This window comes from Amphiura filiformis, chromosome 9, assembly GCF_039555335.1.
Source record: "Amphiura filiformis chromosome 9, Afil_fr2py, whole genome shotgun sequence".
NCBI classification, from domain to species: Eukaryota; Metazoa; Echinodermata; class Ophiuroidea; order Amphilepidida; family Amphiuridae; genus Amphiura; species Amphiura filiformis.
The window spans coordinates 35,253,261-35,269,906 of NC_092636.1; the positions used below are offsets into that span (position 1 = coordinate 35,253,261).

The 16,646-nt window shown below is 36.1% G+C and overlaps 2 long non-coding RNA genes across 2 annotated transcripts; both read right to left on the minus strand.

The window, feature by feature from the left end:
* Positions 1-746: 746 nt before the first annotated feature.
* LOC140160312 (uncharacterized) lies at positions 747-4,226 on the minus strand. The gene is made up of 4 exons (XR_011859939.1): positions 4,171-4,226; positions 2,331-2,410; positions 1,557-1,631; positions 747-802 (listed from the first exon to the last, which is right to left on the minus strand). It is a non-coding gene; the product is annotated as an uncharacterized lncRNA (long non-coding RNA).
* A 2,535-nt stretch (positions 4,227-6,761) lies between these two features.
* Positions 6,762-13,428, minus strand: LOC140160313 (uncharacterized). Its single transcript, XR_011859940.1, has 3 exons — positions 13,361-13,428; positions 7,583-7,778; positions 6,762-6,813 (listed from the first exon to the last, which is right to left on the minus strand). It is a non-coding gene; the product is annotated as an uncharacterized lncRNA (long non-coding RNA).
* Positions 13,429-16,646: the final 3,218 nt, after the last annotated feature.

Genomic DNA, 16,646 nt, shown 5'->3' on the forward strand with positions numbered 1-16,646 from the left:
TTTAAAAAAAAATTCTTCCAGAATGATAATATGCTATCATTATGAAAGTTCCCAATACATTTGGACGCGAAAAACATTGGGAATTTGCAAAGAAACAAAATCATAAACTTCACCTCTATCACTTGAAATACCTCGCACTATTTGGATTAGGACGCGCAGCCAGATTGGTTACGCTCCCTACATGTGGAGGGAGCGTAACCAAACTTGCTTTGCAGGAAACTACGATCTGTGGATCGTTCTGACATATTATCATAATCTAAAAATCTAATAAAATGATATGTCGGACCAACAGAAAATCATCCCGTTTTACTACAAATAAGGCGAATTTTACAGTTTGCTCATAGATTTAAGTTGGAACATGTGTAAGTATTACAAATATGCTAAAAAATCGGGTTTGAAAAAAAATAAAGGTATGTTCTGAAAAAAGATCGTACATTAAGGCTTTAACTTATTTATGATTTCTATATTATAAGCATAAGCATCACTTGCACTAGAACTTGGTATTACTTACAAATTATATACTTAAGTTAAAACATCATAATCTTTCTTCTTCTTCCATGTACTCTGCAATGCTGCAAACAAATCCTAGCACAATTAATCAAGTTGTGTTGCTTTAGATGCGTCTCTACTTTTCTTCTAACTGCTTCAATGCGTGTCGAATTGATAATCAGAATTGATCCAATAATGTCAATGTTCTTGGGGGAAACTGTGTTGTTGGTTTAATGGGTAAGTCCGAATGTAGTATATCTTTTGAGACAAATCGCATATTCAGAAGTTCAAGTAGCATCGCGACACCAAATTTCTGAAACATAGAAATGAAATTATGAAAGAAAGAAAGTAAGCATGAGTGATTAACCTAAAGGTTGCATAATATTAAAAATGCATAATCCACTTTTGAAGTATGTTTTAAATGATTGTTCTTTGATATTTTGATTCATTAATAGTGTTAGAGGACACATAATTTTGGTAAGTTCAAATTAAGCAAACAAAACATTGACACAAATTTCAAGCAGCTTCAAGTACGCCACCTCATTTTGGTCCAGATTTGTCAAGTTAGACCAAGTCAAGATGCAATTTTTTTCTGGGTGGGTAGCATATGTGCATGGCTCACTTCTATACATGATAGTTTACTTTATCTTGGAATTTGCACTTTTCTATTTTTCATTGTCCCACAAAAGATGAATTAATTAGATGTATAATGAGCATATGCAGGATTTTTATAAAAATCTGTGATCTATTTTTTTACCTTGCTTAAAAGAAAAAAGGGCAAAATTGTAAAAAAAAAAAGTTAAATTGTTCATTGGTTTTAGGTTCGTAGTGCCTATAATCTTTTTTTCCTCTCCACTTTTTCAAACCATCAAAAAAAATTTGGGTCTGCAATCCGTCGGTAAAAAATATTTACGTCGGTACATTTACAAGTTGGCCCCTTATTGCATACTTGACAACATAGTTGAACTAATATGGGTGATTTAAAAATCAAAATTGGTGAACAGATCAAAAATAAAATTAAAATAGAAATTCTGATCAAGATCTTTTTTTGTTTACTATATGCTTACCTTGTATTCATTCATTGATATCGGTGAACACCACATTGTCCTCTATGCTTACTTCACCAATCATGGCGACATGGCCTACAGGAAGGAAAAGTGGGTATTTTAGCTTGATTTATGATTGACGAAATGAATCAGGGTCTACGTTTTGATCTATCATATAGTGGCGTGGCTAGGGGTCAAGGGAGGGTACGTGCCAGGGCTTTATATTGTGCAAATTTTCTTGCTTTAAGAAATAATGGGTGCCCCTGGTGTCACAACCCTTCAATATGCCACTGGGTAGGGCCTATACAAGTAGTTTTTTGTTAAAGTGTTCTAAAAGTAAACAGGCCCAGCTTGGTCATAACCATGATAATAGTACTGAGGCATCCTCTTAACTATATACACATTCTCTACAACTCTTAATTACCACATGATTAGTTTTAAATTAGCCTAAATTTATGCAATTTACAGCTATTTATCACTATAATGTGACTATTCAGCAATTTGATTGGTTTTGAGCAATTTACCATTTGTGAAAGGCCTCAAAACAGCTCAAAACTGAGTTGCACATATTGGTGAACTTGTTCAAATCTACCCAAAAAAGTAATTTAAAAGTAAATTTCAAACAGAATCCTCTTTTTTTTTGGTGTACATTTTAGATGCAAGCAGATTTTGTTTAAAAGGTTTCTTTTGAAGTCCTGCTATCCCCTGCAAATAATGGCTACAGGCATGAGTCAAAACTGGACAATACAATATCACTGCCATACAAACATCACATTTTCTGTTAATTGTACTTACATGGATCACTTGAAATTGGAAGACACATCTAAAAATCTTCAATGCCTAAACTAAACCACCTCTACATCAAATCCAGGCATCTGCAAAATACAACAAAAAATAAAACTGAGATGTTACATTACTAAATAACAGCATCTCACTTACCCACCAGTCACCAAGCATGCAAAATACAGAGACAACATGTTTAAGAGATCATACCACTAAATCAGTTCCAACCCTATCTGACTGAAGAAATAACAACCAGTGTTTTTATTCGCTGACCATACCAGGTGCATTTTAATGGAAAAAAGTTTGAAATGAAGGCTGATGTGCCTATTTTTTGGTGATAGTTGTGCTCTTTGGATGTTTTTCTTATCATCCAAGCATAAAATATTTAAAAATATTACAATTCTGACATTTTAGGAAGATGTTTTAGTTCCATGCACCAAATGACGTCACAGCATAGAGGCTCTGAGATGTAGGCTTTGGTATGGTTTACATCATGTCCAATGCACCACTGCGAAAAATCGAGCCGCTCAACTACCAAAATAATGGTGGTTTTAGGGTAGAATATATCACAATCTTTTAGAAACTTTTTGTTTTGAATGCCCTAGCATGTTCTAACCATGAGAAAATGACGATTTCTTAGGTACCTCTTAACACATAAAAGAATAGGAACTTGATTTAGTGGTGTGATCCCTTAAGACCGAGTTCGGTTAGGCCTGGCAGTTGCAGTAACGTCTGATTTCAATTTTGTGTTTTTTCAGTTGTGTGACCATCAATTCATGGTATCATGGATGGAGTAAAAGAAGGCACCCTTCAAGCATTTTTGACTATTTACAAGCAAGATTAATCAAGAAAACAGCAAACAAGAAAAGCATTTAAAAAGGGATGATGGGTTTCATTAGTAATTTCAACTACATGGCATTGCCTACTTGGCAATAGATCTGGATATATAAACATTTGTCTCAACTTTTACATGTGTCCTGTGACTAAATTAAAAACATCTGAAAGGTTGAAAAGCAAAAACGTAGGCCCTGCCTGATTATCTTAATGTTGCTATCTTCAGTAGATAGTGCATGATTAGCAATGCACATACTGCATTAATTTGACTCAGAATTATATTTAAACTTGAATTATTTCACTTTTAATTGGTCAAGATATGCGAAGAAAGACTGAATATCATGTAAAATGGTCTTTTTAAACAATTTTTGCTCCCTTAAGAGATCACACCACTAAATCAGTTCCAACCCTATCTGACTGAAGAAATAACAACCAGTGTTTTTATTCGCTGACCATACCAGGTGCATTTTAATGGAAAAAAAGTTTGAAATGAAGGCTGATGTGCCTATTTTTTGGTGATGTGCTCTTTGGATGTTTTTCTTATCATCCAAGCATAAAATAATAAAAAATATTACAATTCTGACATTTTAGGAGATATTTTTTAGTTCCATGCACCAAATGACGTCACAGCATATAGGCGCTGAGATGTGGGCTTTGGTATGGTTTACATCATGTTCAATGCACCACTGCGAAAAATCGAGCCACTCAACTACCAAAATAATGGTGGTTTTAGGGTAGAATATATCAATCTTTTAGAAATCTTTTGTTTTGAATGCCCTAGCACGTTCTAACCATGAGAAAATGACGATTTCTTAGGTACCTCTTAACACATAAAAGAATAGGAACTTGATTTAGTGGTGTGATTCCTTAATTTACGTTGGTCACAACACCCTCAGCATACAGAACATTATACATTGCAAGGTATAATATGATGCAAATAACACATTATAATGTTAACAATAACAGTAATAACAGTAATTGCGGTGAGTATGCATAATTAATGACATGTAATACCAACCTGCAGGATAATCACCAGCTAACTGTACACCAAATCCTTTTCTGGCCATGCTGCAACGTACAAGTTTTCTTCATATGCTCTAAGTGGACCATCTTCTAATATCTTGAGCTGAGAGCGAGATAGATGTCCTCTCCAAGATAAGCTTTGGTATGTACTTTGGGTACAGCATGTGTTGTCTGCAACCTCTTTTACGGTGGCTTTGGGTGTCAATCTGTACAGCTCATCACTGTTGGGTACTTGTTTAATGTCTTGGATGTTATGTAGGCTGTCAAAGGTTCAGTGGTTAGCAAAACCATTACAATCTGAAAGAATAAAATCAACTGTGAGTCGCACATATATAGGTGGACTTGTTCAAATCTACACAAATAGTAATTTAAAAGTAAATTTCAAACAGGATCCTCTTTTTTTGGTTGTACCTTTTAGATGCAAGCAGATTTTAAAGTTTCACATTTTTGAAGTCCTGCTACCCCCCGCAGAAATAATGGCTACAGGCATGATTCAAAACTGGACAATGCAATATTGTATCACTGCCATACAAACATCACACTATTCTGTTAACTGTACTTACATGGATCACTCGAAATTGGAAGACACACCTAAATATCTTCAATGGCTAAATGAAACCAACAGCATCTCACTTACCCACCATTTAATTTACGTTGGTCACAACACCCTCAGTACACAGAACATTATACATTGCAAGGTATAATATGATGCAAATAACACATTATAATGTTAATACTAATCCATTTTGATAGCATTAGATATAATTTTAGTTTTGCTTACACCAAAATAAGTATAAGGTATCATGTTCCTTTATCATTATGTCTAACATCTAATAGGCAAAGTAATACCTCCTAAATTTGAGCTGCCAGTTACTCCTAACCCAGCAATTGCAGTGAGTATGCAAAATTATTGACATGTAATAGATACCAACCTGCAGGATAATCACGTCCACCAAATCCTTTTTTGGCCTTGCTGCAAAGACAAAGCCGAACACAAGTTTTCTCCATATGCTCCAAGTGGACCATCTTGAGCTGAGAGCGAGATATCCTCTCCAAGATAAGCTTTGGTATGTACTTTGGGTACAGCACATGTTGTCAACCTCTTTTATGGTGGCTTTGGGTGTCAATCTGTACAGCTCATCACTGTTGGGTACTTGCTTAAAGCCATGGATGTTACATAGGCAATTGGCGAGGAAGCTGTTCAGTGGTTAGCAAAACCATTACGATCTGAAAGAATAAAATCACTTACAAAGAAAAAATGTGTCAGTAAAGTAAATAAAATGCAACGAAAGCATGTCGTTCTGAAATACAAAGTACAGAGATCCAGTCAATACAATCATGCTATTTATTTCACCATATCTCCATATGCTCTAAGATATCTATCTAGATAAATCCGAAATTTATTTATATATTTTTATTATATATCTGTTATACAATTTAGGCTGCCAACAAGCATATTGCATCATATCTATGTTATACATTTTAGTTTGCCAACAAGCATATCTATCTCATTATATCCGACTATATTAGACATTTTAGTTTGCCAACAAGCATATCTATCTTACTATATCTATGACTATTATTAGACATTTTAGTTTGCCAACAAGCATATCTATCTCACTATATCTATGACTATATTATATATTTTAGTTTGCCAACAAGCATATCTATCTCACTATATCTATATTATATATTTTAGTTTGCCAACAAGCATATCATCTATCTCACTATATCTATGACTATATTAGATATTTTAGTTTGCCAACAAGCATTATATCTATCTCACTATATCTATGACTATATTATACATTTTAGTTTGCCAACAAAGCATATCTATATTATAGAGTTATCCTAGTATCCTACCATATACAAATAGGAACACTATGCTCCAATTGCCAAGCACTAGACCCACTTTCTGAAGACAAACAAAAGACCATCCAGACAAGTGCAACATGAAAACACTAACCATACTGCTCATCATGTTTGCACTAAATACTCCTCATGAGAAGGTACTATGTACGGATGCAAAATTTCAGACTGGTACCTCTAAACCTAACCCTGGCCTAATCCTAGTTCTAACCCTCCCCTACCTCTAACCCTAATCCCACCACTAACCCTATCCCTTGGCCCTAACCCTATCCCTAGCCTAACTAGATACCAGACCATGAACTCCCGATCAATATATAGATCTACTCACTTAAAGTATTTCTTACAAGCATGGTGAACAGCAAGGATGCATCTACACATTACACAGGCTGAAAAGGCTTAGGAAGTCGACATGAGTGGGCTTCATACTCAGCAATTCAAGTAAAATGTTCGCCATATCTATGTTATACATTTTAGGTTGCCAACAAGCAGATCTATTTCACCATACCTATTTTATACATTTTAGGTTGCCAACAAGCATATCTATTTTATACAGTTTAGGTCGCCAACAGGCTATATCTATCCTAGAGCTAGGGAGGTGGAGGAAGCTCACATCCTCACTCTGGCAATTAAAGGACCAGCCCCTCACCATATCTATTTTATACACTTTAGATCTATCTTACAATATCTATTCTATACATACAAAACACAACACTGACTCTTTATTGCCTCCTTTTCTGTCGTAACTCCAATCTCCAGATCCACAAGCTATCTGAAATACAAAGAAAATGCACAAAAGAAATGTTAGTATATATAATAAAAATCAACCATGCGCTCCCTCTCCCCCCTCCCCAGCCCATGCACTTTGTGAACATACACAACATTAACAAAACAAGATGCACATAAAATAGACATAAAGACCCCAAGTGCACAAACAGGACAAGACAGAAAGACAAATACAGAGAGACAGTACAAACACAAAAGCTCACTAACTGGACAAGACAGAAAGACAAATACAGAGAGACAGTACAAACACAAAAGCTCACTAACTGGGGGCTAGGCCAGTAGGAGCGGGCTAGGGACACCGGTCGCCGACAGTACTGTCTAGGAAGTACACAATAGCAATTAAACTGTACAATTGGTCAATTGTACAGTACAACTGGTCGGACAGGAATTTATAAACTCTCTCTCTAACTGGGGGCTAGACCAGTAGGAGAGGGTGTGATTTCCGCAGAGTTCCCGAAGTCAAAGCCGATAACACTCTGCCAAGGCAAGTGGCAATTGTACAGTATAATTGCATGAACAATAGAATGCAATGAAATGGAATAGAATCCTGGGAATGGAATAGAATGAAAGATACAATCAAACTTTCACGAGCGCAGCAGACTCTTTCAGCCAAGATAGACACAGGACATTAACACCAAGACACAGATAAGACTATTCAATTAACAAAGACAGACCATGGAACATTGATGCATATATTCAAAAAGCACTGTTTTTTCACTTTCTCGATTTTGACTGCAAAACAGCCAATTACTCACCATCTGTGCTGCATATTTACATACTTTATGATTGGAACCCTTCATCATTAATCTGCCATTTTACAACCACTGTTCTTGGTCACCACCTGTTATCGTTCATGGTTATAGTTATTATCATTAACCATTACCAACCATTCCATGTATGATATTTTCAACTGCAAGTACGGTATCAATCTTCTATCATCTACTTCCAATGCTGTAACATAAAAGAAAAGTTACAAAATATCAAATCATTTTTAGTAAATTATTGGATGCATCTTAACATGATCAAGTTAAAAAGTACTGTTCACATTTTTACATAAGATCAATCCAAGTTCAATGAAGACCCCTAAGATTTTCAACAGTTGTTGAAGTAAACTTTATAAATCGAATGATATGGAAAGTGTATGTAGCTGGGATGAAACGCCGACCATCAAGTTTTGACCTTTCACATTGAAAATATAAATTTGTTCTCAAAAGACCTCAATTTTGTTGGTGTTTTGGGGGAAAAAATCTATATCTTCACTTCAATAAGAAAGATCCAAATTTTCACAATATGGACAACTTTTCCTCCCAGCTACATACACTTTAAATACAATTTACTTTGCGGATTGTTAAATTTCAAAAATACAAATTTTTTATCATTTGCCATAAAATATGTATTAGGCCTCTATCGCGAATCTCGAAAAATCAAAATTATTTGATATCAGAAGGATATTCCTCGTATTCAAAATGCAATTTGATATATATGATGTGCTCTCAGGTCCCACAAAAATACATGAAAACATCGCTATCCCAATGCTACATTGATTCTCATGAAATGACCACAAATTAATGTAGTTTTATGACGTTTATATTTATAGCATGAAACAAAATTTTTAGGTTAGGTGAATCCTAGTTATATATTGCCATTTTAAGCTATTTTTGATGTGGTAGTATCACTAGAAATGGATGGGTACAATCCGGGGGAGGGGGTACTCCATCCCACGTGATGCATAATTATGTAGGGCTGTCACAGCCAAAGACCCCATTTTTGTTTATGAACACATGCTCTGTTACCTGAAGACCCCCTATTTCTCCATTATTTTGATCTGTCATTTTTTTTTCAATTTGAACAGCAACTTTCATTTATCACAAATTTTGTTACTTATTTTGAAAAAACAAAGAAATATGAAACCATTTAGAACTAGAAATTCAACGTTCAAGGTTTCTGTGGCACTGTTTCGGCTCTCACCCAATGCCCCATATTTTTTACATTTTGCTCTCACCGAATAACCCTTACTGTGAAAGTGTCAGCCCTACAACTATATCCATTTCATATTGAAGTGCCCCCCGTACAATTTGATACAGATTGCAATAAATGGCCTCTGACTAATCACAAGATATACAAAGCTGATTATGCTGTCTAACCCTTACATACTCTTTATAAAGCCTACAAAGACTAAAGCTCCAAACTAGGATTGGACGATCTCTTTACTTATTTTTTTTTTTTTAGGCCTCAGGTATAATGATTGTTTGCTGCTTTCCAAACTATTGCTTTCCCCCTTCCTGCCTGTCAAAGAATCCTGGGCATAACCAGGATATTAGTGTGAGGGGGCAAGCGAAATGTTCCGTCCCCATTTGTCAATTTTTGCAGCCAAAGACCCCATTTTTGTTTACGAACATATGTGACGTGTCATGTCAAAAGGAGACACTTTTGGGCAGGTTATCAATTTTGAGGTTCTTACATATCTGAAATAAAAAGATATTTTACTCCACAACGCCGTTTTCCCCAATGAAATTGGACATTCCTAAGCGGAGATATTGAGTTCGTAAGTTGTGGTATTATAAAATTGGAAATTGAGATATGGGGCTTTAAAAATATTATTGCCAATGTTGAGAGTAGGAATTACCTTGAGAAATGCCTCAAAAAATACAAGATGCCAGTTATATTCCGGTCTGAAACTATCAGACAATATTTTTAACATCAATAACATCACAAATTCGCAACAAACCCAAACAATTGTGAAAAAATCACCCCCGGTCAGATTTTTGACTATTTCTCCATTTACGATCCTGCCCAAAAGTGTCTCCTTTTGACATGACACGTCACATATGCTCTGTTACCTGAAGACTCCCTATTTCTCCATTATTTTGATCTGTCACCTAGTCATTTTTTTTTTTTTCAATTTGAACAGCAACTTTCATTTATCACAAATTTTGTTACTTATTTTGAAAAAACAAAGAAATATGAAGCCATTTAGAACTAGAAATTCAACGTTCAAGGTTTCTGTGGCACTGTTTCGGCTCTCACCAAATGCCCCATATTTTTTACATTTTGCTCTCACCGAATAACCCTTACTGTGAAAGTGTCAGCCCTACAACTATATCCATTTCATATTGAAGTGCCCCCCCCCCCCTTACATACTCTTTATAAAGCCTACAAAGACTAAAGCTCCAAACTAGGATTGGACGGTCTGTTTACTTATTTTTTTAGGCCTCGGGTATAATGATTGTTTGCTGCTTTCCAAACTATTGCTTTCCCCCTTCCTGCCTGTCAAAGACTCCTGGGCATAACCAGGATATTAGTGTGAGGGGGCAAAGCGAAATGTTCCGTCCCCATTTGTCAATTTTTGTCCCATTTTTAGCGAATTTAAGGACACTTTTTTGCCATCCCCATGGCAAACTTTGGGAACCCAAATTGCAAATCTGATCTTATTAGTCTAGCGAAATATTACATGCACAAATATTTCTACTTTTATAATAAAAATGTCTCCCTAATCAGCTAATATGCATGCGCGTATTTGGGGGGGGCTTTGGGGGCGCCAGCCCCCCGGGGTAAAAGCAGGGGGCGGCAAAAATGAAGGGGCAACGGAAGAAGAAGGGGCGGCAAAATACAGAACTAATTTTTTGGTATTAAAAAAATATTATCCAGTTTTGCCAAATGAAACGTAGCTACATCCTAATTCTCTAATATTTGGTCAATTTCTTGCAAAAATTTAATCAGTTCAATAAACGACTTTGACATCCCTCTTGAGGTGTCCAAAATTCTCTTCCCATGAAGTTTGGTGATCTCTCAAGTCAAAAAGTCTCTAAAAGTTTGATGCAAAGGAAGCAAGCAGATGTTTATGGGTTAACTCATTTTCAAAAAGGAATGCCGTTTCAAAAAGGAATGCTGGCCCCTAGTCAGAACTCTTGCTCCCCCTGTTTCCCCCAGTAAAAACCCAAAATTACGAAAATGTCCACTTTTTGCGGCGATTTTGTGTAAAATTTGTTGATTTTGCCCCCCTCCCCTGAAATTCACTTTACCCCCTCAATGCCCCCTGAAAAAAATTCCTGGCGCCGCCCCTGTGCAGGGGCAGGGGGAAAATTGCCGATTTGGGCCCCGCCCCCTAGTGCAAGGAAAAAAAGAGGAAAGAGGGAGAGAGAGGAAAAAAGAGAGGAGAGAGGAAGAGAGATGGGAATCCTAACGATTATTTATCAATAAGCCTGGCAAAAATTGTCTATTTGTGCCCTGTTCCCCCCTAGTGCAGGGAAAAAGGAGGAAGAGAGGAAAAAAGAGGGGGGAGAGAGGGGAAAAATGAGGGGAAGAGAGGGGAGAGGAAGAGAGATGGGGAATCCATACGATATGAAACACCATACAAACTGGCAAAAATGATCTATTTGCCCCCCCCCCTAGTGCAGGGAAAAAAGAGAGGGAGAGAGAGAGAGAGAGAGAGGAAAAATGAGAGGGGAGGGGAAGAGAAGGGAAAGAGAAAGAGGGAATCCATACGACGTGTAGTTCCATACGATTATTATCAATATACTCGACAATATACTTGACTTCATGAAGACAAAGAAATAGCTTTTGAAATGCTAATTGCACAAGAGCACCAATAGGAGCAGTAAATTGACTAATAAAACTAAAACAACATGTTTCTTGTATTGCATGCCTATACAGTTAGGACGCTGGACAACCAATTCTTTAGAAATGCATAGTCGCGCTAAAAGTCGATCGATACATGTTAAAATCAGCACAATTCAGAGATACACCTTTTTGCTATGAAATTTATTTTCTCGGTCAAATATAAAGCAATGTTTTTTTTCTTCAGTAATGTCAGTTAAAGACATAGTGCTTGGATATACATTTTTTTAAATCCTGGTGTTAAAATTCAAGCATCATATTTTGTCTTTTAGTGTGATATTTTTTATTTTTATAGGCCTTTAGTTCGCCCGCGAGCTTTTTACGGAATTGATTATTTATCGTCTCAAACTAATGTAGTTTGCTAAAGAAAGATATTTCCCACCTCTGTAAAGCACATCGTGTGGGTCTATATATTATAGTTTTGTCAGAATTTCCGTTTTTATCTTACCCTTTTTCCCTTCATGCTCCGAAAATGTCCAACTCAGTACTTTATCTCGAGAGCAACCAGCAGAAATAATCGATATTTCAATTGTTGTCAACCAGGTCCCTTTTCCATTGAAACCCAGGATTGCCTGACCAGCGATTTGGTAGCCCAAATCCCCAATTCTGGTAAATGAGGTGTGAATTTTGGAAATTTGCTCCCGTGATAGCCTGCAATTTCAATTTATAGGGGCTATGGATTCCATGATTATGAAAACCATTTTGTCTGTTTGTTTGTTTGTTTATTTACCTAGGATGAGGTTCATGGGAAAATCCACTGTCCAAACCTAGAAAAATTTTCATTTTCATTACACCCTTCAGACTTGCGTTCGGGTTTGTGTAGGCCTATTTGTCATAATTTAGCGCTATAGGACCTACTTTCTAAATGTATAGCTATAGCCGCGCTATATAAATATTATAAGGTACCGGTATGTAATATTATGTAGGCCTATGGGGTGGGGTGGGTTCTCAAAACATTTTAACCATGACTTACAATGCAAGGCTCATTGTTGCCATAAATGATTTTTCCTTTAGGTCATCATAATAGGTTGTTATAAACTTCCATGTTTAACCTTGTATTGTTTTGGCTGCTTCATTATGACTTTCGGTGGGTTTAAGCAATTTCAAACAAACACAAACAAAAGGCACTATACCCAGTCACCTTCATGACAATTGAAACACTAGGTAATTTCTTTGCTATATTGAAGTTCTGAAAATCGAAAATCTTACACTAAATGACTGAATTTCACGACTAAGTTTAACACTAAGATTTGAAAAAAAAATACAGTATCAAGCATTACAGTTTTTCCTGACATTTACTGCCGAGAAAAAAATTTTACACTGAAAAGGTGTAACTCAAAATTTTGTTCATTTGAATACCAAATTCGATCGTTTGTATTGCCTTATCAAATGACTGAGTGAGCCTTGCAGAACAATAACAATCGGTTGTCCAGCGTCCTAACTGTATAAAACAAATTTCGCATTAGTTGTTCAGAGTTGGAGAGCTTTGAGACAATTTTTTTTGGCCTAGGAGAATAACATGCATTGCATACAACAACAGATGTTTAGAGAAATCCAGTTACAAACTGATCATCAGTACATTCCCATTGCTATCATTATGATAATGAGAACAATGAGAATGTGAAAAATAGTGACCAATGATAGCCACAAAATTTTCCCCAACACCATGAATCCGAGTTTGACCTCTATTGGTGATACCACTTGATTTTGCTGAAATCAATGCGTTATATTAACCCGACTATTGATGCATGCAAGCTAGAAGAAAGACAAAATGAAAACAATAAAAAATTGTAAATTGGACCACACAGTCGGACCAAATATTAATCAACTTTTCAGATTATAATTTATGATCAATTTCAGATCTCTTAAAAGCATCTAATGCAGTAGGCCTAAATGTAATGATCATTTATACATACCAATTTTCATAAAGCATTTATCATCAGTCAAACAAGGCAGCGACATCGACAGTCCGTTCAAAATGCTGACAACGCAACGATTTAATTCAGGCGGGAATTTGTTCAAGCTCTTCAAGAACTTCATCAACTGCGCATGTCATGGTTAACAATGAATTTCATTGTCAAGAAAACCTCATCGACCATTGTGACATAACGTTATTATCATACTACAATGCCCAACGTCATCATCATTTGGCAACCATACAATACCACGGGGGACTTCGTTTTTTAGTAGGTCCTGGCACACAAAAATGGATAGGATATTTTTTCCGCAAAAACTTGTCCTCATTTCCCGGTTAAATAAGGGGGGATTCAAAAGTGTCCTTGAAATGAATAGGAATAGGGATGTTTTTTTTTGGAAAAAATGTCCTCGATTCCCCGTTACGGGGGGGGGGTGAAATGAAAATGCAACCTCAAAATGATTTTTAAAAAATAGGGAGAGGGTGGGGTATTCAATGGGGAGGGGGATTTTCCTTGATTTCGTGCAAATATTCAAGTTCCCTGTGAAGGGGTAGTCATTTTCAAATCCTGAGAACGGTCATATGTCCTACCTTGAGGAGAGGACAAAATGAAAAAAAAAGTGCCCTCTGACAAAAAAAAAATGAAGAGGGCAAAGGGAAAAAGAGGGGCAATGAGCCCCTTTTCTACCAAAATTCAGCCCGATCATGGACCAAAATAGTGTATAAATTCAGAACATTATTACATTTGTTGAGTTTAAACGATCTTTTCATCCTACAAACACAACCCAACAACAAGAAATATAAGACCGTGACCCCTGATATCCTCAATCGATATAATTAAATAGATTGCTGGCGTAAAGAATGTTACCAAGTGTTGCCACGATCCCATATCGGCCAATTGGCCGGGCAAGACTAAGGGGGGGGGGGCAGCTGACAAAAAATGAAAGAAAAAAGTGCCCCTCTGAAATGAAAGAGAAAATCAGGAGGGCAAAGGAAAAGAAAAGGGGCAAGGAGCCCCTTTCCTACCAAAATTCAGCCCGCTCATGGGCCTGGTGTAAAAAACTAAATTTTTAAGATAAAGCCTTTTCCATCCTGATATTAATGGGCGAAAATAGTGTAAAATACCAAATTTTACACTCCTCAAAAGGATCAGTTGAATATAATCAGCATTTCGTCAGCCTGCTACGCTAATTGCCTAAGTCATTTTTACATGTTTCTCATTTGCAATTTTGATTTTCTGAGTAATAAACCCATAATTAATAAAAAAATTTCCCGCAGCATTCTTCATTAACTTGTCAAATACATCAAAAGAGATGTATTCCACAAGTTAATGAAAAATGCGGCTGGAAATTTTTATTAATTATAGGTTTATTACTCAGAAAATCAAAATTGCAAATGAGAAACATGTAAAAATGACTTAGGCATTTAGCGTAGCAGGCTGACGCTTTTTGAAAACATTGGATATGATGATGTTATCATTGATAATTGTCAGAGCTGCACACAAAATTCACTCATTACAAATATCCGCCATCACCCACATCGTGAGGGGGTGGGAGGAAATTGGAGGCCAAATTTTCGATTTGAAGCCATTTTTCAAACATCACCACGATCAAGGTCAAGTCGCATAATGGGGTGGGGTTGTATGTGACGTGTGTGTGGGTCGGCACATTAGTGGGTGTGCACAGATGCCCTTAATGTATCCCCGGCGGTGGGGAAAGTCATTAATGTAACCGTACAAAAGATGACCACCCGTCCCCTTCCTCGTTTCTCTGAGGGTAGGGGTCTTAATCGTGATAAAAACGACAGAACATAATATAGAGTTTATGCATTGCGTTGCGGAGCTCAATTATGACCCCTACCCTCCGATGTGAGAAGGGGCCGGGAGATCATCTTTTGTGCGGTTACATTAATGACTTTCCCCACCCCTGGATACATTGAGGACCCAGCAAACACAAAACGTTTTCGACATCATTCGCAAAAGGTTATAAAAGGTTGTCAGAAAACGTTTAAATGTCGGGTTATATAAAGGGTACATTAATGGAAACGTTTTAATAACATAACATTAAATAACATTTGTTGGTAATTTACTGCACAGCAAACCCGGGCAGCAAACACAAAATGTCGGGTTATATTAAGGGTATAAAAACGTTTTAATAACATTCCAAAAACATTTTTGAAAACTTGGTACAAATCATTCTAAACAGAATGTTACTTTAGTTGAAAAACATTTTACAAAAAATGTTTGCCCAAAATATTTACAATAACATTTAAAAAATGTTTTCACGACCTTTATATAACCCGACATTTAAATGTTATTAAAACGTTTTGTAAAAAACATTTTAAGAACATTTTTATGTTTGCTGGGTGCAAATATTTTAACATAATGTTATTTAAGTGTTGACAAAATATTTGGCCAAAAAGGTTTGCAAAAATAGTTTACAATGACATTTCGAAAACGTTTAAAAAATATTGTTGTAGTGTGTTTTCATACAAAATGTTTTAAAACGATTTCATGACCTTTATATAACCCAACATTTTAATGTTATTAAAACGTTTTTACCTAAACCAAAACCCAAAATATAACTTATTTAAAACGTTTTAAATACGTTTTTGTGTTTGCTGGGGACATCTTATACCCACTAATGTGACGTATAGACCAAAACACACATCACATACACATTATGTGACTTGATCTTGACCGTGGTGACGTTTGAAAAATGGCTTCAAAATCGAAATTTCAGCCTTCATTTTCCCCCCTCCCCTCAAGATGCAGATGTGGGTGATAGCGGATATTTGTAATGGGTGAATTTTGTTTACAACTTAGGGAACAAGATATAAATGAAAGCTCAAGCACAATTATCAATAATATTATCATCATATCTAATGTTTTCAAAAATGCTGATTATATTCAACTGATCCTTTAATTCTTTTGAGGAGTGTAGGCCTATATTGTATTGTATGATGCAGCTGCAATTTTTCGTCTGTGCTATTCCGGCTGCCGAATGCAATTTTGCTACAGAAGCTTGTTTTGGTGTCCATAGTTTTGTTTTTGATGGATATTGCTTCTGAAGACCACAAACTTCAAAAATAAGTTTACTGGACCTCTGTCATTTTGAGAAATGACGGGTCAAAGTTCTCCAAATTATTCCTCATCTCATGGCGATCCAGAAAAAGTATACTTTTACCTATCTGTGACATACACTTCTGGAGTTGTAAGCAAAACAAGGTTAAACCTGAAAATGCTGCGATCTTCACCAAAATAATCTCAAATTGTTCATCATAGAAAA